The sequence below is a fragment of the Zalophus californianus genome, chromosome 13 (genome assembly GCF_009762305.2).
Source record: "Zalophus californianus isolate mZalCal1 chromosome 13, mZalCal1.pri.v2, whole genome shotgun sequence".
NCBI classification, from domain to species: Eukaryota; Metazoa; Chordata; class Mammalia; order Carnivora; family Otariidae; genus Zalophus; species Zalophus californianus.
In genome coordinates this window covers 30,535,154-30,561,574 of record NC_045607.1, presented here as the reverse complement: position 1 = coordinate 30,561,574, position 26,421 = coordinate 30,535,154, and the positions used below count along the sequence as shown (strand labels likewise).

Here is a 26,421-nt window from a genome sequence, read left to right as displayed (position 1 = left end):
GTGTGCTCTTAAGCCCCTTCACCTATTTCATCCATCTGCCTGCCCACCTCCCCTGTGGTATATGCATTGTAGAAATGTTAAGGTTAATATTAAAATAGTAAATGTGCAGGAACATTAAATTTATAAATAAATACTACCTTCCTGACACTTCTCAATGTCAACTTTGTAAGTTAAAAGTCATGGTTTAGACATGATTATAGTACGGTTTCCTGTTCATTATCTGGAGCAACCATGGGAAAACATATCCTCCTGAAGCTTGGGGAAATACTTCTTAGCATTTGGTATGTAGAACGTTCTTTAGTGCTCGCTTCGGCAGCACATATACTAAAATTAGAATGTTCTTTATCCATTTTATCTTATATTGTTTGGGTTGCGATTCATTTTCACAACCCTCCCATTGCTCCTTGTTCCAGTCAGATTCTAGGTCTAATACCTGGTCCTTGAGAAGGGAAACACATTGAAAAAGCAAAGGGAGTTGGTGTAGTCGTGACATCCTCAAATGCAAACGTACCACTGTTTTAATGGCATTCACAGGAGGCTAAATACTGACAGGAAAAAAATGTGTGATAGTTGGACTAAATAATGTATTTCATCAGTATTGTATCTCTTTTTCCAAACTTCTGTGAGTCTATATATTCATGGAGAGAACCAGAACTGCAGGTCAGTTTGGAGAGAAGTATTTGTCTGCAGTTTTGATCTGAGAAGAGACTTTGCAACTCAGTCACTCTTGATGGCCCTGTAAGGCCTCCAGAAAAATCTGTAAAGAGATGGATGAGGTGACAAAATAGATCCTGGTAAAGAGGGGTTTAGGGATTGCCATCACTGAAGGAGTAAAGATTAGGTGAGAAATATTTTTGTTCAACTCCATTCAATAATCAATCATGTTATTCTGCAGGGGTGCTGGTGGAAATTACTATTTGACCTGCTGCAGAGGTACCTTTTTACCCTAATGGCTTCCGAGTAGCTCCTTGTACTTCAAGGAGCTCAAGCACATCATTGCACTGCCAACACATCCTAACCTCACTAGCACATCGGTGCTTGGCCATGTCACATTAATTTTTCAGAGACCTATTATATGTATTATGTGTGCCTATGTATGTGGATAAATATGTCCACATGCATGTGCATAGATACACATATAGTTTGTAGTAAAAATAACAGATCTTCAAACAAAGATCTGGAACTTAAATTTTTCAGAAAGAGGATCATTTCAAGTTATTTTTAACTTAAAATGATAAATGATAAATATTCAAAGTCAAGGCTTTATTTGCTGTTCTTTCTCCAGCTCCTTTAGGTGTAGGGTTAGGTTGTATATTTGAGACCAAGATTTCTTGTTTCTTGAGAAGGGCTTGTATTGCTATATACTTTCCTCTTAGGACTGCCTTTGCTGTATCCCAAAGATTTTGAACAGTTGTGTTTTCATTTTCATTGGTTTCCATGAATTTTTCAAATTCTTCTTTAATTTCCTGGTTGACCCATTCATTCTTTAGTAGGATGCTCTTTAGCCTCCATGTATTTGAGTTCTTTCTGACTTTCCTCCTGTGATTGAGTTCTAGTTTCAAAGCATTGTGGTCCAAAAATATGCAGGGAATGATCCCAGTCTTTTGGTACCAGTTGAGACCTGATTTGTGACCCAGGATGTGATCTATTCTGGAAACTATTCCATGGGCACTAGAGAAGAATGTTATTCTGTTGCTTGGGGATGGAATGTTCTGAATACATCTGTGAAGTCCATCAGGTCCAGTGTGTCATTTAAAGCCTTTATTACCTTGTTGATCTTTTGCTTAGATGATCTGTCCATTGCAGTGAGGGAGGTGTTAAAGTCCCCTACTATTATTGTATCATTATTGATGTGTTTCTTTGATTTTGTTATTAATTGGCTTATATAATTGGCTGCTTCCATGTTAGGAGCATAGATATTTACAATTGTTAGATCTTCTTGTTGGATAGACCCTTTAAGTAGGATATAGTGTCCTTCCTCATCTCTTATTATGGTCTTTGGTTTAAAATCTAATTTGTCTGATATAAAGATTGAAGAACATTTTACTTAATTGAGAAATATTTTACATTTTAATTCTATCAACATTATTTATTAAAATTAGTTTGGAAGTCCAAGCCTATGTGGTAAGACCTAGGCAAGAAAAACATTGGGTGAAATGGATGGAGGGGATTGGGAGTATGGGTATTGTGATGAGCACAGAGTGATGTGTGAAGTTGTTGGGTCACTATATTGCACACTGGAGAGTAATAAAACACCATATGTTGCTTATACTCAAATTAAAAAATAAGTCAAAACATTTTTTAAAAAGATAAACATTGGAAAAAATCTACAAATTATATTACTTTATGACTCGATAAGCTAAAGAAACCAGCCAGTCACCACTCAAATAATCAGTTCAGTACAGTTATTTGGAATAAAAAGTAGTATCCAGAAATAGCCATTTAATAATAAAGAGATCCCATTTTAGAGCAAGAAACTGGTAAAATACTTAGGGAATAAATCTGAGAGACGTTTATGACAAAGTAAAGCGAACTAGAAAATTTGGGAATTATATTTGGTAGAGACTAACTCACAAACTGGAGCTCAAAAAATGTTTGCCTACGGAGTTGAAACAGAAGGCTGACTGGGAAGAGGAGTTAAGTTGTAGCACTAGTTCAGTTCTGGTCAAAATCTGAAAAGAATTTTTTTTGACAGAAGTTATTCCAAAATTCATTTGTAGGGGCGCCTGGGTGGCTCAGTCGGTAAAGCATCTGCCTTCGGCTCAGGTCATGATCCCAGGGTCCTGGTACTGAGCCCCACATTAGGGCTCCCTGCTCAGCGGGGAGTCTGCTTCTCCCTCTCCCTCTGTCCCTCCTCCCCTGCTCATGCTCTCTCTCTCTCTCTCAAATAAATAAAATGATAAAAAAAATAAAATTCATTTGTAAAAATAAACATTCAGAAAGACGAATGTTTTGAAAAGAAGCAGGATTGGGAGAGGTGGGTGGCTCTAAATGACATTTCATGTATTAAACATGTTATAAAGCATCAGTAAATAAAATATGAAGCTAGAGTAGGGTTTTTCAACCTCTACTTCACTGACATTTTGACCAGATAATTCTTTGCCCTGGGGGCTGTTCTGTATTTCTAAGAATGTTAGCGGCCTCCCTGCCATGTCCTCCTTAGATGCCAGTAGCACATTCTTGTTGAGCTATCATAACCAAAACTGTGTCTGGGTACTGACACATGGCCCCTGGGGGCAAAATCATCCCTGGTGGAGAACCACTGAGCTAAAGAACAAAAAAAATAGAATCATAAATTAATGAAACAGATTCAAAAGCTCAGACACTGTCCAATTATATATATAAGAAGTTCACTTATGATAAGGTAGGCATCACTAGGCAATGAATAAAGAAAATCCTTACAAGTGGAATTGTGACAATCAATTTTTAAATTAGATTAGCGTATTATCAGATTTCATACTATACATTAAAATTAACATGAGTAGAATTAAATATAAGAAATCCTACCATTAAAAGGAACTCGTGAAAAATAGGTTTAACTATGTATCTGATCTTTGGAACCATGGTTGTTAAAGGAAACTAAAGATTCTATCATATACAAAACCAGAGTTCAGCGTTTTGACACAAATGGCACTTTTTTAGAAAAAGGAAAATTAACTGGCAAGGAAAAATATTTAAACCTATTATGGCAGATTTGGGATTAATATGTACACCAAGGATAACACAAAGGGGTAGATAATAGATGTTTTAGGCTTTGTGAGCAGGGTCAGCTTCATGAGCCTGTAACTTTCACTTGATTTAATGTTTGGTGTTGCCATCTTGAAATTCTTATTAATTATTGAACTCTACATTTGAAATTAATGATGTACTATATGTTGGCTGATTGAATTTAAATTAAATTAAAAAAAAGAAATTCTTAGTAATTGTTTAACAAACGCTCCACATTTTCATTTTTTTACCGGCCTCTGCAAATTATGTAGCCAGTTCTATTTGTGGGCCGCACGATCTCTGTTGCATGTACTCCACTCTGCAGCTGTAGCATAAAAGCAACGTAAACAATACATGAATGAATGAATGTGGCTGTGTTTGAATAAAACTTTATAAAAACAGGCAGTGGGCAACATTTGGCCCATGAGCCTTAGTTTGCCCTTGTCTGTACTATATAGAAGGTTTATAGAAATTGATAAAAAGAACCATATATAAATAAATGTCCTACTTCAACAATTTTCAGAGAAATGCCTATTAACAAAAACAACTGTTGAATTAATGCAAACTTAAAATAATGATGAACTTCCATACTGATGAAATCATGGTAAATATGGCCTCAAAAAGCACAGGGGCATAACTCAGAAAATTGTTTGAAGAATGTATTTGAAGAATTATCAAACAGCATGTCACCTTTGACCCAGTATCTTCTCTCCTAGAAATTTATCCCAAGAAATAGGTCAAAATTAGAAAACACTACACGCACAAACATGTTCACTAGAGATTTACTGCTAGATGAGAAACTGAAAACTACATAAATGTGCTACATTGGAAGTATGCTCAAGTCAACCATGATCTATCGACCTTATGAAAGAATATGCCATCAGTGAAAGTAATCCCTTTTGTGGATATGATTTAATAACTAGAAAAGTGTTCTTAGTGTTCTGCTAAGTGAAAAGAGCAGATAAAGTCTGTCAATGCTATGTTTGCAGAAATGTAAAAACTATGCATGCAGAAAGGCAAATACTGGGGGGAACCAAAGAGGAAGCAACTAGAGCACAGTCTTTGGAGTCCCGGTCCCAGTGTCGGTCTACGCCTGAGCAAGAGTCCTGGCCCTGACCTGTTGGCCTGACCATAGGCAAGTTGCTTAACACTCTCTAAGATTCAGTTTCCTTGAGGCACCTGGGTGGCTCAGTTGTTAAGCGTCTGCCTTCGGCTCAGGTCATGATCCCAGGGTCCTGGGGTCGAGCCCCGCATAGGGCTCCCTGCTCCATGGGAAGCCTGCTTCTCCCTCTCCCACTCCCCCTGCTTGTGTTTCCTCTCTCGCTGTATATCTCTCTATCAAATAAATAAATAAAATCTTTAAAAAAAAAAAGACTCAGTTTCCTTTTCTACAAAATAGATATAAATAACATTATACTGCTTATCTCGTAAAGGTGTTGTGAGATGTAAAAGTATAGATGACATAGCACAGTACTTTTAAATGTTACCTATTATTACTTATTATTATTATTATGAGCAAAGAATGGGAAGTTAAAAGAGTTTATTTCATTTTTAGTTCAGTTGTTATGTTATTTGTGCAGTTCAAGAAACTTCTAACAGCCGTCTTTTAAAACGTAATGATTAAGACTGCAGCAATCTCAGCAGGTAGCAAACGAAAACTATTAAAGCAGGGATAATAAAAAGACAATTTTAAAGATTTCACCAATAGAAAAGAGACAAGAATTGCTGAAATGCCTTAACATAAGTTGCTAAGCAAAGCCACAAAGACAATTAGAAGGAGCACAGGGAAGGGTAATGAGTAGCGATAATTAAAGCTGCCACCAGATACACTTACACACACCCATTCACACACATCTATGTGTCCTTTAGGGAAGTTGATGAAGTCAGCAGCAGAACAGAGAAAAGGGTGGTTATTAAACCAGTCATGTAGTGAACACTCGCCTTCACCCAGCTTCTCCCCTGTGGGAAAAGGGGAAGAGAAGCCACATCATCAGCATTACTGCCAGGAAGCTTTGCTGTTCGAGCCTGGTCCCGGTCCTGGTCCTCACCTCTCACTGTGGGTCACTGGGGCTCCTGGACATCACATAGCTGGATGGTGGGGGTTCCCAGGTCTGGGAGGCTGGGTTCACAACACTGAATTTATTTTAGCCATTTGGTGCCAGGAAGCTTTGTGAGAAAAGAAGCAGTGAATGCAAAAAGCTGGGCATATTCTACAGCCTCGTGGTGACGATCACTGCCACAGAAAGCCGGATCATGATTTGTAGGATCATCCCAGCTTTTTTCTCTGTGTTACACCTGGCATTATCTGATAGACTGAACGAGGCAGCGTTCTGTTGCCTAACCATGCCGGACCTTGCAAACACCCTCAGCATCTGCACACACAGAATGGAGTAGAACGGAATGCAATAAAATAGGGCAGGATAAAATAAATCGATGTAAGAAAAACAAAACACTAGCAATCTTAGAGGAGGTCAGAGGCTGGTGAATGACATTAAGACATCCTACTACTCCTGACTCTAAGTCCTCACATTTTAACTGTGCTTCACCTCCCAGTACTTACCGTACTTACAGGGAACACTGCAAGCCAGAGCTGGGCCAGGCCCCCGACCCACCAGGACACATTTGTGCCCTTCCTGCAGCTGGGCCCCTTGCTGGGCACTCGGGTTTGCACTCTGCAGTGCTCCAGAATCTCTACAATTCCTCTGCTGGGCTCTTGCCTCTCTTTTACTCGGAAACGCACGTGACTCCGGTTGAACACCCCCAGCCTTGGCCAAGGGCAGGCAAGCCCTCTGATCTTCCTATTGGTGCCATCTTGCATGCTCGTTCATCTGTAATTTTGCCTCCTTCGTTTCCCCAAGTGTTTTGCAGAAATCATGTAGTTCGGGCCCAATTTGAGCACTCCACTGACATCAGTAGATGTGTCCTCTTATCTGAGTTTCTTAGCCTCGGCACCAGTGACATTTTGGGCTAGATGATTTTTTGTTGTGAGGGTTATGCTGTGAATTGTAAGATACTTAGGAGCATCCCTGGCCTCTACCCACTAACGGCCAGTAGCAGGTTCCCTCCAGTCGTGACAATCAAAGATGTTTCCAGACATGACCAAATGTCCACTGGGGGGCAAATTCACTCCCAGTGTAGAACCTCTCTTCTCGATGGCACTTCTGAAGGACCTCCTACACTTTTATATTAAAAATGCCATTTAAATGGGTACAGTGATTTAAATGTATTGTTCATCACCTCAAATTTAAAAGGGAGTTATTATTAAACTCACTTTTCAGGTGAGAAAATTGAGGTTCTGTTGGCCAAATGTTACACAGCTAATAAGCAGTAATATCTGGATTTGAACCTAATTTCTCCGACTACAACTCATCTTCTTTCTACCACTTGACAAACTAGAGTATTATTTAACTACATATGTTTTCAGGCTGCTAGGACAATAATACCATAGATTTGGTGACTTAAGCAACAAACTTATTTCTCACAATTCTGGGGTCTGGAAAGTTCAAGATGAAGGCACTGGCCACTTCGGAGTCTTGGGCGGGGACCACTTCTTGTTCATCAATGGCCTGTGTGGAAGAAGGAGCAAGAGAGCTCCCTGGGGCTCTTTTCTTCAGGCACTAATCCTATTCATCAGGCCTCCACCCTCATGACCTATTCACCTCCCAAAGCCCTCTCTTCCTAACACCATTATACTGGGAATTAGGATTTCAACATATGAATTTGAGGAAGACAAACTCTAGTTCATCACAATATCCATATTGCACATGGAACAATAAAGTAATGGTAAAGTAGCAAAGAAAAACATCGAAGAGTTACATCAGTTCAGCTGTCATTACATTATTAAAGTGCCAGTACCTTTTAGAACACAAATTTTATTACAATTCTATTTTCTAATTAAATGGAAAGTAATTTATCTTTGAAAGTAATTAGATTCACAGGATTTCTTTTCCCCAAGTATATTAGGTCTCTCAAATGAAACTCTGCAAAACAGACTTCAAACTGGTTGGTTCACATAACTGATTGGTTCACATAACTAAATATACTGGCTTCAGGTACAGCTTGATCCAGAAGTTCAAAGACTTTTCACCAAGGACTTTCTCTCCTCCATCTTTCAGCTGCCTCTCTTGATGCTAACTTCATCCCCGGATTAACACTATGAGCCAGCATTCACATTACACCATCAAAAAGAAAAGAGATTGTTTTTGTGTGGTAGCTCCACAAAAGAAAGAGTCAACTCCTTTCTCTCTTAAGCCCCAGAAAATATTTCATTTGGCTCTCCCTGCATCATATGCCCATCCCCAGATGGGTTGGATGTGTGATTCACATTAGCTGATCAAGGCACAACTCTGGACTATGAATGGGGCCAAAATTGAGGAGAAGGGGTTTCTCAAGGGAAGTTAGGAATATGATCTCAAAAGATTGGGGAATGGGTGCTAATGGGCTGGGGAGGGGTGTGGCAAATAACATGCTCTTTGACCAATTCTGAGAACCTACTTCCTACAGTTGGTAGTTTCCATTATTTAACACTCCCACCACGACCACCTTGTTCTATCACAGAGCTTTTACCATACCCCTGTTTGCTTTACCTGGCATCACTGGAAACTCCTTGACAAGTGCCCCTGTACAGTCAGTAGACAAATATGGTGAGCCAAGACCCACAGAGCAGGTCCTAACCTAGAATAGGGCCAGCTGAGGGGACAGCCCACTGCTTCTTGGCCAGGCCTCCCAGCTGGCCCCTGTCGTTCCGTGAGAACCTCTCTTGATCGTGGAGACTCCAGTGCCCGACTGTCCTCACGGCAAATAGCATAGCACTTTATTCTTCAAGTGAAAAGGGAAGGGACTTCCTGTTTCTGAACACCTACTGTATACCACAAAAGTCTCATACACTCTGTCATGTCTTCCTACACCCACCCTGTGAGGTAAGTATTGTTATTGAACTTCAAAGATGAAGAAATGGAAGCTCAGAGAAGTAAAGAAGCTTGGCCAAAGTCCCGTCACCTATAAGAAGCAAAACATGGATTCAAACTAGCATGTGTTTCATTCCCAAGCTTGTGCTTTTTGTTTCCAAAAGTGAACCCCCTAGGAGAAGATCAGTCAAGGAATATATATTTATTGAGAAATCTGTTTATCAAGAAATACCCTCAATACTATTTATAGAAAGTGAATATAAAACCTCTCTTTTTTTCCCCGCACGAATGAATACATGGAAGAGGGAAATAGAGAAAATGGGAAAGATGAACCCCTTGCACAATGTGAAGATCCTTAGCCATCACAGCGGTACAGACAGCGCCTGGGAAATCACCAACACATAAAGCTGGAGAATCCATAGCCAGGGTGAAGCAGGTTCTTCAGCTGAGGTGCAGTGAGTGACTTCAGGCAGTGATACCAGGTCCCTGGAGAAATCAGCAGCAGCTGGGGCAGCTCTGCAGTGATGTGGGGATCCAAGCAGCCCTTGAGAAAGAGGGCAAGCCAGCAGTATGTGTGACAGTCCCATTATAAAGCACTTCAGCTCTGCCCCCAGGTTGCTCTGCCCTAAGGGAGTTCCTGTTAGAGAAAGATGGTACACCAATACACATGAGCATCGGTTTTGCTAAAATTCAAACTCTGTGGTCCGGGATAGAACAAACAGGAAGAGTGTTTATCTTAAAAAGCCAACTTAGGCAAAAATTTGTGTTTACTCTTCACCTGATAGGGTAGTGTGTGGATTTCTTTCAGCTCTGGCAAGAATATGGCTTTGAGCTATACAAAAATGCATCAAAACAGCCCCCCCAACTCAGTCTCTATGTACCTCATACCTGCCATCCTAAAACCATGGAAACCTTTGAAGGGTGTGAGTTAAACTTAGTCCTTTGCCTGTGATTCGTAATATACAGGTAGGATGGCACAAACGGAAGTAGCCATTTCCCCAGTATATGTCTCCGACAGCTTGGGCAGTCGTATATGATTTGGCTTGTTCTGCCGATAGCCCAGAGCAGGAGCCCTTGAATTGGGCTCTGCAGAGAGCTAGGCTTCTGACAGAGAGTCATTCGCCGGCAGCCAACAAGGACCTACAATGCTAAGTTCTAAGTAAAGCACCAGGGCCTTAGGGCTTTGGACGTCCATACCAACTAATGGGGCAGCGAAAGGAGGCTGTAGACTATTTTCCACCTGACCTGCAACATGAGAGTATTAAGAAATGCACTGAAGACTCTGGTTAGGAAAATTATGCTGTAGTTTGGGGTAACTTAAGGTCCTCTGGGAAATAATGACATGGCAATTTCAGTATAAAATGAAATGCCTAGTTAGCTAAAGCCCATCGACTTAAAGAAAATGATGTATGAATATGTATGTGAAACCTATACATATAATATCTAGTTATATATAACCAAACCTGTACTTTATCATTGTAGAAAACAATTTATCAGTTTTTAGATTGTATTTTTAAAAATTTTCAGTAAGTTAGGTTCAAGGCGAAACCCCTGTCCAAATTCCTCTCCTGTTTCCTATTAATGTGCTGGAATCCATGGCTGAGTCTGAGTATCTGGGCCTGCATCTCCCCCCACCTTATAAAGATGGAATACCGGCATGAGGAATGCCGCTGTGCTTTAGCCTCTGACAATTGACAGTGTAAGAAGCTGAATAAAATGGAAAGAGTCTGCAAAAAGAATTTTCTTTACAAGTCAGGTGGTGAATGTCTTTGCTGTTGTTGAGGGTTACACACTAACAATGGTGTAAAGTGTTCTGCTAGGAAAACGGTGCGGATTCCAGGACCATATCCAGAAAGATATAATCCACTGTTGAATTTTGAGCATTCCTTTTAGTCCACGATGGGGAATATAATTAAAAGCTCTTGTTTTTTCCCTCCTCCCTGAACCCGAAGTTACTGGTGTTCAGGCCTCTGTCATTGAGTCTTTGAGGGAGGGCATCCTGGTGGTGGCTTTGCTTGGGGTGAGAGAATGCACTGTGGGCTCTTTCCAACGGTCTGTAGATGGTCCAGGGTGGGCTTCTGTAGACACTGTGGAGAAGACTGTTGGGTATGAAAGGCCATGTTAGCCTGTTGGGCCTGAATTTGTGCGTGTTCAGGAATCTGTCATTTGAGGAATGAATTTTACCAGCGATTCCTTCTTAAGTGAAAAGAATCATTAGGTCAATTCCTTTAGAGCACATGACATCTTTAATGTTTCTTACAGGCCGTTTGTGGAGACACATATTGTCAGTGCTCACACTGCAGCCTCTGGAAAATAGAAAGCACCACAGACAGAGCTAAGGAGGGCCGTGCCTCCCCTCGCTGTGGAGAGCCCTTTCGTGCGTTCTGGTCCCACACAGCTCAACAAAAGCAGGAGCCAAAGCACTAACACACAAGGACTCATCCACACACTTCCAAGTTTCTAGAACTTCTCATCTCAATTGCAAAATGTGCCTGTGCAGATAGCTGGGATTGAGCAATCAGAGAAGGGCCCACAGCAGTCAGTGGGAGTGGGAGGCTCTGACCCAACCATCTGTCACACCCCATGTTATGTGCTGCACTCGGCTGTGGAGGGTTCAGATCCCCTCACTTAGCATTATTCTCCAATGGTCCCCTGTACCTGCCTCGCTAAACACTATGACTTAAAAGTGTTAAATATTAGCCAGTGGTTTGGTGATTAAGATGCTTTTGTAAAAATGATAGATCCACTCCTATTATACCAAACCAGAAACAAATATTGGTGCTTGAAGGACCCTTAGAATTGACCCACTGATACGCCATTTATCTTGCAGCTGGAGAAACTGAGGCCCAGAGAGATCAAGTCACTTGTCCAGGGTCACTCGGTAAGTTTAGTGAGAGAAAGAGGACCTGCCCCCTTGTCTCCTGACCCCTAGTTCAGTGCTCTTTCTCCAAGACCAAAGAGCCCACGGCTGCTTTTCATTTTTTATGACCTCTTTTCCTGAGTTTACTCTCGGACCTGATGGCTCAACTGCTTGTACTCTGGGCCGGTATCATAGTAGCTTTCTCTAAAGGTGAACTTTCTGGTGAAATCCCGCCTCTTTGGCAGAACAGTATATTGAGATATTCATTTGTTCCTGTGTGTGGCTGTTTATTCACCCCTTCCCACACATCCCCTATTCCATTTCAACGCCAAGCAAGTGACCAGGGGCTCAGTGTGCTTTTTTAATCCCAGAGATATAGGTCAGAAACAATAGCAGAAGTTATTTAAATTTACTGACTTTTCTTGTCCTTGATGAGAGTTTATACTCCTTAAAGTGATTATCATAGGAGACCTGGGGACAAGGGGAAAATTCAGGTGTCCCCAAGGACCAGGAGGGAGAGAGAAGGAGCCTTATTCCTCCAGACTAGAGAAGGGGAACAGAATGGGTGGGTCTTTCAATTCATGAGACCTCTGTCCTCCTGGGTGGCAGAACTTCTGTACGGTGGCAAGACCTCAAAGGGGACAGCCACATGGGACACCAAAGAAGGCTGGTACTTGAGCCCTGGGGCTCTGAGCCCCAGCAAAGCTGCCTGTGCCCTGACTGTGGCTCAGGGCAGCCGAGCCACTGGTACCAGAGGGACTGACTACGTGAGCTGCATACCTACTAGGGCATTAGGACTGCCTGATACAGACCAACACCCAGGGGCCTCTTTGATGTGCTGTTCAGATCCTGTAGGGGAGTGCCAATAATTATGGCAAAATAAACTTCTTGTGGCCCAGTGTGATGGTGGCTCAAACTCAGCTAGAAACTGACTTTTAAAAAAGGCTTTTTAAAAATACATTAGTTCATAGCAAGACTTTTACCCACGTTTTTGTCTTAAAATTTTTATCAAAATGTGGTTATTACATTTGCCTCAACGACTGGAATCCTACCCATTTTTTTCAGTGTATAAAAAGGCCCAACTTCAAAACTAATGATTTGTCCCTGAAAAGTTTTATAGTATGGCGGAGGTTTCGTGTCCTCTGTGAAGCCTTTCCTGACCACATACCCTCCCTTAGGCTACTACTGTAACTTGCAAATGCATCTATAATTGCACTTGACCCTCTGCATTATAATTATTTGTGTACAGGACTGTCTCCCCTGCTAGACTGCGAGCTCATTAAGTGTAAGGTCTGTGCCTTACTCTTCAGTGCATCCCCCCAGGAACCAGCACAAATGCAAGCATGTGGGAGACCGTCAGTAAATCTGTATATATTCTGCTGTAGTCTGAGCTGTGGCTTTCCTGTAGCAGTTTCCCTCAGAAGAGTTTCAGAACAATATGTGGTCCAGCAGCTCAGACTGCACATAATTTTATTTTGAGGTTAAAAAAAAAACCAGACACACACACAAACCCTGTGCCTTCTTCATTTAACCTCATGAAAACAGGAGAGCCCAGAGTTCTTTAAACAGGGGAGGTTTCTAGATTTTCAGTATCGTCACTGCTTTTGCTTTCAACTCCAGTGAATTCAGCAAACTCAAGGAGAACGCCTGGTGTTTTCAGGGCACTGTGCTGTATGCTGTGTCAAAGCATGCACACATACGTGCTCAGCCAAGAGTCCCCAGCCTCTTGGGGAGTATAGGCAAAACCATTACTGGAGAGAGTTAGTTGACTGGGGAGAAACAATAGGAAGTTACTAAGTTTGCAGGAGAGAAATAGAAAATACATGAGCTGGAAGAAGCAAATGAAAAATGCTTCCTCCCCCTGAATCACTGTATTATGTACCTAGGAATCGATAGGAAGTGTTTTGAGCTGCCCCCAAGGAGAGTCAGATGACCAAATTGACCATTTTCATGACCTGCCTTGTTAGAATCAGCCAGTTCTTAATTCAGAATGAAAAACGATTAGGTCTGTTTCCAGAGTTTTTGTCTTTGTTATTGGATCAGAAGTTTGATATTGGATCAAAGCCACAATCATACACTAGTTCTTAAGCATAATTTTATATTGAAATGAAAATAAAGTGTATTTGCAATTATTCAGTCAAAAAAGTGCAGTGTAAGATTTAAATGTTACCTCTATTTATTATTTTCTAGGTACTATAAATGCCTTGCCATCCACTTGGGGGGCACCGATTAGTTCTTCCCTGAGAATAAGCAGAACTTTAGAAGTTAAAACTCCTTTTTTTTTCATTCTTAAAAGCAATGCATATAAAATGCAGAAAAGAAGAAAAAAATCATCCATTGTTCATTCAAAGAAATCCACTGCTAATAATTTGATGTATGTCTTTCCAATATTTTCTATGCATGCTTTATTTGATAGTTTGGGATCATACTCTATTTCATATATGGCTTCTCCTACTTATCCTTACAATAAAAAAGAGTATTTAAAAATACTTTTTAAAAATAAATGCCTAACTCAAATGCTCTGCATTTGAAAGCTTTTCTCTCTCAGTCTCTGCAATTAGATCTTAACAAAATCTTTAAGAGGAAGTAAAATTCATCAAAACTGGCCATAAATTTAGAGAACCCATTGGAGGGTCACAGCCAGCAAAGTCAGCCAATTCTGAAACCTCTCCAATTTCTGTGCCTTGCCAAGTGACTGAAGTGGCGAGGCAATTTGACTATTGCCTTCTGACTTTAATTAATGTTTAATACTCGGTGGCAAAAGCACACTTCCTCTTGTAAATTCTCATTAAGTTCTTTTTGAATCAGTTAACACCCTGTTTATAAAGATGTGGATATTTTCTCTAATTACTGTAATTTTGGCTACTGTTGTAAAAATCAGTGCTCCGTGTCACACTGTCAGAGATCATTACAGATGCGTACATACTTCTCCCCTCCCTCCCCTGGAAACGATCCAACCATCTCTGGAAATTGAATGCATTAAAAGGTTTAATAAAGGAAAGGGAAATACAGACATATCATGTCTCATTTCAAGCCATTCCAGAACAAAACCGGGATGTATTCATCAAGGTGATAAAACATGGTCTGTTTAAGCATTCAGGATATGGATGCAGAGTTCTGTTATAATATATTTCATTATTGTAAAATTCAATTCATTCTGCAGAACAAGAATGAATTGAGGTGATTTATGTGCTCAGAAGCACATTTTGCACTCCTGGCATTTCCTTTCATGTGAGAGAGATCAGGGAGGGTATTAAACCCTGGCCTTTCTCGATCCCTTCAGTTGCCCCTCCCCTGGGGTGGAATGACTATCATCACCGGCAAGTTTGGGAGAACTGGGCACGCGTGCCTCAGCTCCTTCCTCCTCTCTTCCCTGTGGGAGTCAGACACCACAAGAAGCGTGTGTTCTAGTCCGTTCCTTCTATGTGGGGAAGGACTGTGGTTTTCTAGCAATGTTTATGTCTGAGTAGGTAAGTCCACTTAATTCCGTGGTTCAGTATTAGGAGATCTGTCTAAGCCACATCCTCTAACCCAGTCTTTAGAAGTAATGAGGCCCCATCTTGCAGTCAAATGCTCTACCACTGAGCTATACCCCCTATGAGGCCCCATTTTAATTTCCCTTCTCACTCTCTTGATTCAAAACACTTGGTAGGTGAAACGGGTGCTATTTACCAGCTCCATTAAAAGTCACCACCACCAAACACAAAGGCCTGTAATTCAAAAACAAGGCAAAGAAAGCACTCTTTTTTAAGCGTGTTTTTCAAGGAGTTTGTTGTTGTTGCTGTTTTAATTAGCCACTCTCTGTTCTCAATTTTTCCTGTAAATTCCGCTATAGTCTCAGCCTTTTAGCATTTACCTAATTCTGGATCTATTTAATTAAAAGGAGGGATGGGGAAGAGACCTAGCAGTCAATGGCCTGAATTTTCCTTGGCAGGAGGCTGTTATTCTTCATGCATTGATATTTTCTTCTGTTGTATTAGGAATTATTTTCCCCCATTTTACTGAGACTGGGTGAAGCTAGGCGACTTGCTGACGTTCGCAGGCGGGTAGCCGCAGAGCAGGGAATTGAACTGTCTAGATCCCAGGCCAGAACACTTTCTTCAGGAAAGCTTTCACTGTGTCCCTCCCCACAATCGCTACCCTGACGTTCTATCCTTTTACTGTCAAGGCCATTAGGAGAACAGGAGGAGGGAATAGGGGAACAGAAAATGGCACTCTATAAAGAACATTTGTTGGAAGAGGCAGTGGTTTGCTTGGGAGCCATCTATAACCTAAGTCTCCTGCTATCAACTGAGACTTTTTTTTTTAGTTTTGTTTTTTTCCTGCCCCCAAACAGGATTCCACATTGTTGTTTGTGTTCTTTTTTTTAAGATTGTATTTATTTATTTGAGAGATTGAGAGCAAGAGAGAGCACAATCAGGTGGAGGGCAGAGGGAGAGGGAGAAGCAGATTCCCCACTGAGCAGGGAGCCCGATGCGGGGCTCGATCCCAGGACCCTGGGATCAGCACCCCAGCTGGACGCAGACGCTCAACTGACTGAGCCCCCCAGGCGCCCCTGTTTGTTTGTCTTCTTGTTTTTTGTTTTAAGCCACTAAGTTTGTGGTAATTTATTTCAACAGCAGTAAGAAACTAATGCACTTGCCTAAGAAGCTTTTTTAGTATAGTTGAATTAGTTTCAGGTGTTCAACATAGCAATTCAACAAGTTTATACATTATGTGGCTCCCCACAAGTATGGCTGCCATCTGTTCTGATACATCATTATCACAGCATCATAGACTCTTCCCAGTGCTGTGCCTTTTATTCCTGTGACTTATTCCATCCGTAACTGGAAGCTTATACTTCCCACTCCCCTTCACCTATTTTGCCCAATACTCCACCCGCCCTCCCCTCTTCCACCTTGTTTTTTAAGATGTCCTATTTATGTTTTTGTTTGGGTCTAACCAAAATTCTATGCTACTGCAAAACAGTTTTGTTGACTTTTCTTCCAAATCCATTCAATTGGTTTGAAAATGTCAGTACAAAAGTGAAACTTTTTTGGATTATTACTCAGAATTCTCACCTCTGAGGTTAAGATTTATTTATGTCACCACAGTAATTAAGCTCATGTTGTACAGCAACATCTAAGTGTATCCTGTTTTTATAAGTGAACTCTGCTTGCTGTTGATTCAAATGTTGTGTATAGAGTAGTGCTATTTTCCCTTCTATTATTGTAGGCAGCATCAGGGAGAAGAACCATCAGGGTTTACTAAGTTGAGAAAAATATCACCCAACTAGAAACTCATGTTTCAGGAGTTGAGTAATGGCTCCAGAGGTCAAGGCAGGTTTTATAGAGGGGTACCTAACCCGTGTTTGCCACTTACCTGAGAGGGACTTCATCAATGTGTGTTAAGTGAATGAAGTTAAATCATCTGGATGAGCCTCAAGGGTGGGTGGGAATCAGGCAGGCCTCTCATGCATCAAATAGACTTGAATCAAATCAGAGAAACCTCTGAGTATGTGTATATTTGTGTGTTTTGATATATCCTTCCTTGTATTGTTCCTTAAGGTCTCCCAGAATTCTAACTTGTAAGATACGTAGATCTCTAACAGTATGTTTGAGGATAAAGGGTAAAAAAGCTGGGATATCAAAATTTTCTATAAAATGTAATCATTTGGGGCACCTGGGTGGCTCAGTTGGTTAAGCAGCTGCCTTCAGCTCAGGTCATGATGCTGGGGTCCTGGGATCGAGCCCCGTGTTGGTGCTTCTCCATCTGCCCGCCCCCCCCCCCCCCGTCGTGCTCTCTCTCTTAAATAGATAAAATCTTTTTAAAAAAACATAATCATTCCTAAGTAATTATATCCACCACCTAGCATTTCTGTCATGGTTGATGTGGAAATTTTGCATTTATTTTTATTGGTATCTAATCATCTTTCTCTCCATGATGAATTGCGGGGCTTGTATGTGTTCCAGAGTGAGGATGTGCAGCCCTTTATCTCACAGATGTGCCTTCCAAATCCACATCTTCTCCCTTTCCTCCCCAGTTCCTTTCATGATTGTGTGCCTTTGCCCGTACCAGTGGAAGGGAAGAGAGAAAAACAGACCAGTGTTTGTTGCATTAGAGAAGTTTCTAACACAGAGAGAACTGTTTGATTTCACTCTCATTACAGCGACCTGGGAGCTGAAGCATTAGGGAGGCTGGGGCAGCATGATGCAAATTCAGCTCTCCTCTCATTTGCCACCATGGGGAAATGCTGACTCTGCAGCTGCTGAGATATTTTTTTCTCTCAAGAAATTTTTATTTCAGGCCTCCAGCATTTTTCATTTATCTTGGAAAAACCAAATACATACATGCTGTACTTTTATTTTCTTAAGTTTCATTTAGAACAGATGACATTTCTCTGTGGATTTTTCTAAGACAAGTAGTTTCCTATCTGCTTTGATTTGTTGATCGTTTTAAAGTGTTCCGAATTACCAAGTGCACTTAGTCCCCCGAGTCAAGTTCTCCTGCTCATAGAACACCAATGCCCCCTACTGATAATTTCCCAAAACCTTTCTTTAGAAAAATGAGAGCCTAACCGCCTCTTTTACAACAGGCACAGTGTTCCCAAGCCTTGTCTGAAAAGGGCATGTGCTTCTAGGGTCATCCTAGTCTGCTTTATTAGCCTCTCATTAGGGTAATTTCCTCTATTAGTCTTTACTAAAGCAGCTAGAAGTTATCTCATGCTTGGCTGGCTTTATTAGAAAAATAATTTTAAAGGTATCAGCATAGCTTTATACCTGACAAAATGAGAACCAGAACTAACATTTGATTATGGTAATGCAATTCCTGTTACATTATATTTGTATTTAATGGGAAAAGTCCCTCAGAATGCCTTTATATTTGTCTTTCTGTTTCTTCAGTACTTATAGAATTTCTGACATAAAGAGACTTTAAAAGCTTAATGCTCCAGATTACTTGAATCCCATCTGATGTCATCTCCATCAAGTAATTGCTGGTTTCTCCTAGCAATAGAGAGCACATCACCTATCAGAGCAACCCATTACAACTTTGACCAGCTCTGACAAAAAGTTCATGCAAAATTTTTTCTGTTCTGCTTCCAAATATTAGGCTAAGTTCTATCCTTTGGCTGCTGTAAGAACTTTTGCTCTAACAAATCTAATTCCTATTAATTCTTCAAATATTTTGACAGAAAGATCATGCCCTTCTCCTGGCATTCTTCTCTTCCCCAGGAAGAGTAACATCAACTTTCAGAGAAGAGGCAAAATTCTGTAAATGTGAGACCAAGGGTACAAGGGCTTAGGACCGAATGCCAATAGGATATAAAATTCCTATTTTCAAATGATGTACTAATTGTTAGTTTCTCTCTTTCTCTCTGTCTCTCTGTCTCTCTCTCTCTCTCTCTCTCTCTCACACACACACACACACTTTTCATGGTTACCATACATACACTTTAAAAATGGCCATCTTTGAACTTAGTAAAAGAACAGGAACCAAGCTCAGTTTCTGTAATAGTATGATTTGAATGTTGCCAAGAAGATCCAACCTCAAGGCTCCTTTATAAATGCCTGTTAGACCTTCCTTTCAGCTCACATAGTCTTAAGCAAACAGTATCAGATGTGGATTTCTGACGTGGTTGAGAAATGAACCTGGACTGAGGTTTTTTGTTTTTTTTTTTTAAAGATTTTATTTATTTATTTATTTGAGAGAGAGAGAATGAGAGATAGCACAAGAGGGAAGAGGGTCAGAGGGAGAAGCAGACTCCCTGCTGAGCAGGGAGCCCGATGTGGGACTTGATCCCGGGACTCCAGGATCATGACCTGAGCCGAAGGCAGTCGCTTAACCAACTGAGCCACCCAGGCGCCCCTGGACTGAGGTTTTTTAATCAGCAAATGTCTCACAAGGCCGACTGGATCTTTTTGAAATGCTTAGCATTCCATTGAGTTCTGCCACTTCTCTTCAGGCAGATGTAAAAATCAAGGCTCCCACTCTCTGTGTAACTTCTCCCCTCCTTTTATTTGCAGTCTTAATTTTGCTGTCTAGGTAGCCAGTCACCAAGGCCATTGCCATTTTTACTTAAACAATAGTAAGGCAAACAATGACCTTAATCCAAGAACCAACAGCCACATTAGTATTGTTGGGCTTGTTCCCAGTAAGTCTTAAGAGTTGCTCTTTGCTATTATAATTTTCTTAAGATAATGAAGGATGGTTTTACATGCTGTATTCTCTAGGAAGCAGACACAGATGGAATAGGAGTGCAAAAGGTTCATTGGGGAGTAACATCTGTGAAGAGAGCCCGGGTCAGTATTGGGCAGGTGGAGATCAGTCTGTGATACAGATCAGAAGAGATCTCTGCCAACCACTGGGGAGCTCTAGTGCAAAGTTTGTTCATTTAAGGAGTCCCCAGTTGGACAAAAGTGGCTAGGTGTTTGTACCACACCTTGTTTAGCCGTTGACTGGGGACACTCCAAGAAGAACTTGGCATGGCCCTGGCTAGCACTGCCTGGCTTAGTCATTGGCTGGGGCCTGCCTGAAAAGAGCAAGACCACATACAGCTCAGAATGTGACACAGACCTGAAGGAGCTAACAGCTGGAGGCTGCCAGCCCCCTACATTGCTTGCAGCTGGGCAGCAAGTCCTTTCTTGAAGGGAGAGATCTGGGTTAACACATCTCTTGTTGTGCCACAATGGTTTATTGTTACCGAATCCCTCGTCAGTCAATCCACATTTGTAGCTGCTATTTTAGGTGTCCGTTGCTGTGTAACCAGCTGTGCCATTTTAATCATTTGAAACTCCAAATTTACTGGCTAAGAGCAATTTTACTTTGTACTTCAATTGGTGGATCGGGAATTAGAAAAGGGTCTGGCTGTCTGGTCCTGCCTTAGGTTTCTTTGTGGCTCTGGTTTGATGTTGGCAGAGACTGCATTTATCTGAAGGCTGTGTTGGGTGTTCAGAATAGCTCACTAATTGAAGGCAGTTGAAGCGGGCGGTCCACCAGGAGTTCCCACTGGTGCTAATAGAGTACCTACACATGGTGACTGAATTTACAGTGGGAGCACCCCAAGATTAAACCTTCTCAGAGACCAAAGTGGAGCTTCGAGGTTTCCTCTGACCTAGTTTTAGAAGTTTTGCAGTGTCCCTTTCATCCCATGCCATTTGGTCACACAAACCACTTTCAAAGGGAGAATTAGACTCCACCTCTCAATGAGAGAAGCAGCAAATAATCTGTCATCGTGTTTAATCTGCCGTAGTTGTGCTTTATTAGAAAAGGTGGTGGCTTGCACTTAGGCCCTTACTGTTAAACTATGTACTGCTAATTTTCTTTTCAATCCATGATACCTCACACAAATATTTCCCATTTGTTCAATCATTGTTCCTTCGACATGATGTCAGATTCCTATGGCTCTTCTTTAATGTTTTTTAGTTTATATCTGCCTCAATTTAAGAGCAGCATCAGAGCAGAATATTCTAAATGTCGACTGATCAGCCCCCAGAAAAGCTGAACTCTCCCTGTCTGTAAGTTCTAGAACTGTTAATAGAGCCAAGGAGAAAACAAACTTTTATGGAAGTGACACTGCAGTATTCATGCACATTGAGCTAATTTATTAAATAAACATGATTTAAGTGTTCACTGTATACCAGGAACTATGCTAAGTGCTGGGGCTATAGAAATTTAGTCACTTCCTTGTGGAGCTCATGGTTTAGTGGTAAAGATTTTCATGCAAAACAAGTAATACTGCTCTGTGTTATGCACTGTAATAGGAAAATGAGGCTTTATGTGAGTACAGAAGAGGAAGTTTCAAATGCTGCTAAGAGAGATAACAATGCCTTAAGGAAATTCATCAGGCAAAGAAATGGAAGAAAGAACAATTGAAGCAAAAAGTAAAACATAAATAGACACAAAGATATAAAAAAAAAATCAAGACAAATGTAGGTAACCTTACTTTTAGTAGAAATGTATGATTAGTCCATTAGATGCTTCTAGGGAAGAGCTCTGAGATGAGATTAGAAAGCTATGGAAGACTCAGCCTCCGCTAATCAGGATCTTGGATGGCATGCTAAGGAGTTAGGATTTTGATCCCCTTGAAAAAGGAAATCAGCAGACTTGTGTTTTTAAAAAAAGTGCTTTAGTGGAGGTACGACTCGGAGTCTGCCTTAATGTGAAATAGAAAGTAGCAGGAAGAGGGGCACCCGGGTGGATCAGGCAGTTAAGCGTCCGACTCTCAATTTCAGCTCAGGTCATGATCTCGGGGTCGTGGGATCCAGCCTTCTCTGGGCTCTGCACACAGAGTCTGCTTGGGATTCTCTCTCTCCCTATCCCTCTGCCCCTCCCCCTCTGCACGCTCACTCAAACAAACAAATAAATAAATAAAATAAAATCTTTAAAAAAGAAAGCAGGAAGAATCAGGGACAAGTCTTCATTTCATGGCTTAAATAACTATATGGCAGGAGGGGCACAATTTTCAGAGAAGAAAATACCATAAGAGGAGGTTTCTAGAGAGGAGGGTGGGTGATAATTAAGATTGAAAATCTTGAGTAGGAGATGCCTAAGAAGCATCTAGAGGAAGCTGTTGAGTAGGGACTTAGAAATAAGGGTCTGGAGTTCGATAGAGAGGTCTCGACTAGAAATACATAGCTGTGAATAATCAAAGTATAGGTGGTGATTGAAGCCATTGGACAAGTTCAGTAGAAAGTAAAGTCTAGAGCTCAAGAAAGAGGTTCATATAAGAAATAAAGATTTCAACATACAAGAGGCGGTTGAAACCCTGGGAGGACGTGAGATCCCCCACCTAGCACAGACAGTGAAAAGAAAGCACGGAGCTAATGGTAGAATGGGATGTGTGCGTGAGGAGAGTTGAGACATGATGGAATTCTGAGACGGAAGAGAAAAATTCAAGAATAAAAATGTGACCAGAAGTATCAAATGCTGCTGAGGCATCACATAAGCTGAGGATTGAAAAATATTTAATACATTTTTCAATTAGGAGGTCACTGATGACTTAATGAGAGCGGAGGGAACAAATGAAGTTAACCCATGAGTAGCTTTGCAGTGCAAGAAAGTGAAAGAGTGGGCTCAAGGCAGTAATAAAATCCAGGGAGAGTTTTAATTTGTGTTTTGTGCTTTATTTGATTCTAAATGTTTAAGATGTGCTCGGAAACAGTGAAGATGGAGAGGTTCAAGATTCAGAAAGAGGAAAAATAATGGAGAGTAGCATTTCCAAGAAAGACAAATTAGTTAACATCTGAGAGAGAATAGGCTTCTCCCCCAAGTCTTGTTCCTTTACATTTATGCCCCTCTCATCACCACCAGCCAATATTTGAGCAATGGAATATTTTAGACCCAGGTGTTAGGGCTTCTGTTACCTCTATGAAGTGTCTTTAAGTTGCGTTCAGTCTTTCTTTCCAGACTGTTGAGAACTTTCTGGATTCTGATTATGCTATCCCTTCACAGTTCACATCAGTCAGAGATTTGATAAAGCTGACTTCTAACTCATTGACATGAGACTGAGAAATGCACACACTGGGACTTCTCTATTTCTACTGATTCATTAATAAAATCACATTAAGTTCATCCAATATTCAGTATACCTGTCACCTAGTCTACATGTCTATCTTATCCACCAGGTTCTCTAAGTCACCTTTTGCCAGATTCCTGGATGCAATCTAAATAGGCCACAAATAACCCATTTCCCTGCTCTACCATTTAAAAAATGAAACATAAGATGACCTGATTCATGCTGAACCCATCCTGGCTCAGAGATCGATGCTTCCTCTTCTAAGAGCAAGGAAAATTACCCTGCCCGTAACATCCATTCTGCAGTCATGCCCAGAATAAATGTAAAATTCAGTTGTCATCATCAGTAATGCTTTTAATTCTGTATACTTCCCTTTTTGAAATTGGGAAATATGTTTGCCCATCTCCAACCTTCCTCCTTCTCTTCTCAGTAGTTTCTTAAATCTCTCATTTGCAAGTTTTTGGTTTCCTAGATGTGATTCCTCTTATAAAGCATATTTAAACTCATTTAAAGCAACTCTTCTTTCTTCAGTTACTCCTTACATTTGGGACAAATGCTATTCTAACTTTATAAATGTAAGATCTTTTCTCTACACAGGGAAGCTAGACATCCAATAAATATTGAAGAATTCTGCTTTCTTCAGATCTTCCATCAACATCATATTAGCATTCTGTCTTGTTGCATCAGATATAATTGTAGCATTTTTGTTAGCCGTCGTTTACTTTGGATTTTAGATGTGTGAACATACTATAAAAGAGATGCACTGTCTTATGTTGATATCCACTTTCTTCCCTTTCATCCTTTATATATCCAGTTGCCAAATTTGGTCTCAACAAACATAACAACCCAAAGAGTTTCTTTCAAGTTGTTTCTCCTCCTCTTCCAAATAATTAGAACTTCATTTTTGAGAATTTTAGCCATTCCGACTGATTTCTTTTTTAGGTTCTCGTGCATTAGACCCATGTCTGCTCAATTTGAGGATCTTTTAAATTCTGCTTTCATTAAATGAGTTCTGGAGTTAAAGCCCAACCAAACTCAATCTTTCCTTTCTTAGATATACTCCAACAAGAGAAAGAAAAACAGGGAAGAAGCAACACAAAGGCAATTCCAACACTTTTTCTCCTCTTCTTACAGGTTCTAGATAACCTAACCTTAACATCAACTCATCCTTCACCTATAATGTCTGAGAAGAGGATTTTTATAGCCACCATCAGGAAAGAAAGAGAAACTGAAGAGATATTTATGAGGAAAAGTGTTTTCAGTTTCTAATGGGGTTTAGATTTACTACATGGCAATTTACAGAGTATTGCTTGTTATGGTTGTCTGGAGGCACTTGAGAGAACATGGGCTGTAGGTGCAGTGGTCTGTGTATTGGCACCCCTCTGGCTTGTGTCTGGATCTTGCGATTCTACTCTTTCATCCATTTACTGAACAAACACGCATGAAGCACCAACCGCACACCAGGCTTTTAGTTTGGTGCACTAATTTTTCATGATCTCCCAGGTGGAACAATGTGTTTTCCAGACCCAGAATACTCATTGGAACATTTTTAGGAATTACAGTGGCATGATTATTGCTATTCTCTCTCTCATACCTTTCAGCCTTTTAGCATGTTGGGTGGATATAACCTCTTAAACATATCTAGCTAAAAATATTTTTCCTGATTCCCAGGGAATAGAGTTCTTACCCTCCTTCATAGAAAACAAAGGAGACTGTGCCTAGGAAGGAGTTGAACTCAGCCTGGATTAGCCCATACAGCAATACTAACAGTTTTCAGTATCTATTGTAGAGACAGTAAGAGAGTAATGATGTGAGGTAAGGTGTTAGTTGATGGGGCTTGGACCAGCACCCTGACTGCATACTCTATAATAATGACACTTGTGACATTAAAGATGACATGTAAATGTGAAGACACCATTGGAATGATCTTTCCCATACTGGATTCCCTGCCCTCCAGTGGCCTTTGCCAGAGGTCAAAAGGCAGAAGCAACAGTCAAGAATGAAAATGTACCCTGGGATGAATGATTATTAACTACGTAGAATATAACTTATTCCCTGAACCTTTTCAGCTCAGTATGCCGGGCTTAAATCAAATGCTCTAAATGTGTCTTCTAAAGTAATTTCACATTTCATTGAATAAATTTCCATTGAGAAGGCATGCTCAGTCATAAGAATCCTCGTATAATGGCAGAGTATTTAGAGTGCTAAATGATACAGATTATGCATTGTGCCATGTTCAGAAAGTTTCAAAATGGAACAATTGTTTTCAAAGAAACAAAAATCAACCCAAAAGGATAAAAGTGAGAAAAGAAGGCTTAGATTACTTTGCAGAACCTCCAGTCAAGCATGGATATCCAGAGAGTGACAGTTTTTCATAAGAATCAGGAGATTATGGGCTCTGAGAGCCTTTCTGCTATCATGTGATTAGAATAATTGTTCAACTCTCTAAGCAGCTTAATGCCTATTCTTATCTTCGTTCAATTTAGAGAGAACATAAGAACAAAAATGCTGTATCTGTTCAATGTCTGCTTCTCTAAATGAAACTGTTCAAATAACTCCAAGCTCTGATCTCATGTGGTTGACCACATAGTTGGACATTTCTTCCAAAGACAAGGTGAAGAAAGCCTCTTCCAGGCCAAGACTCAAGATGAGAGGTGGTCTTAGGATGGTAGGGAAGTGGGGGTATAATAAGATCTTCCTAATGAAATGCACTTGGGGACAACCTAATCTAAGATTGGGAGAAGGAATGTTTGCTCCACTCAGTGCTCTGAATTTAGTAGAATCACCATGATTGCGTCATTTCCATGCCAAATTCCATGATAGAGTAACACTGTCAGCTGACGATATCAGAGCCTTACCTGAAGCAATAGGTAGCCATCTTTACTGAAGCTACTGCCTTCCTCCAAGATCAAAATAAACCATTGATGAGCAAATGTCTGCCAATTCCCCTTGCTAGATTGCTTCTCATGTGCCCCTCCTTTAAAGAGCATACTTTGGAACCAGAGTTCTCTTGTCTTAAGAACGTGGAATATTTTCCGAGAATACAGGATTCATTTAAGCGTGTCCTGAAATCTCCTGGTATCTATCTGATTTCAGGACCCACTTCATATGCCTGAAAAGGTGGTATTCCTTATGTCATCAGGGGTAGCTTAATTCTAATCAATTGATAACACCTGTCTGGAGTACCATGTGGAAAACTATTGGAGACCCAACTGTATTCAACAGTAGAGTCCCAAAAATTACCAGTGTTGTCTGTTATAATTGTGGAACATGACACATTTGGCATGTGTTTGTCATTTCTAGTTCTGTTCTACTATTTTTCCTTATGTATTTAAAAACAATGGAAAAAGAAGCCTGGTTAGGTGTGAGGGATGTGTTTAGGTTTTCCACACGTTGAACAATGAAGGTGTTGGTCCTATATTTGTCTCATTCTCTGATAGTTTATTAGTTTA

At 40.6% G+C, this 26,421-nt stretch overlaps 1 protein-coding gene across 4 annotated transcripts in view; it reads left to right on the top strand.

The window, feature by feature from the left end:
- Positions 1 to 26,421, top strand: part of PLPPR1 (phospholipid phosphatase related 1) — a 318,711-nt gene that overhangs the window by 229,859 nt on the left and 62,431 nt on the right. The gene's annotated exons all lie outside the window — the stretch shown is intronic.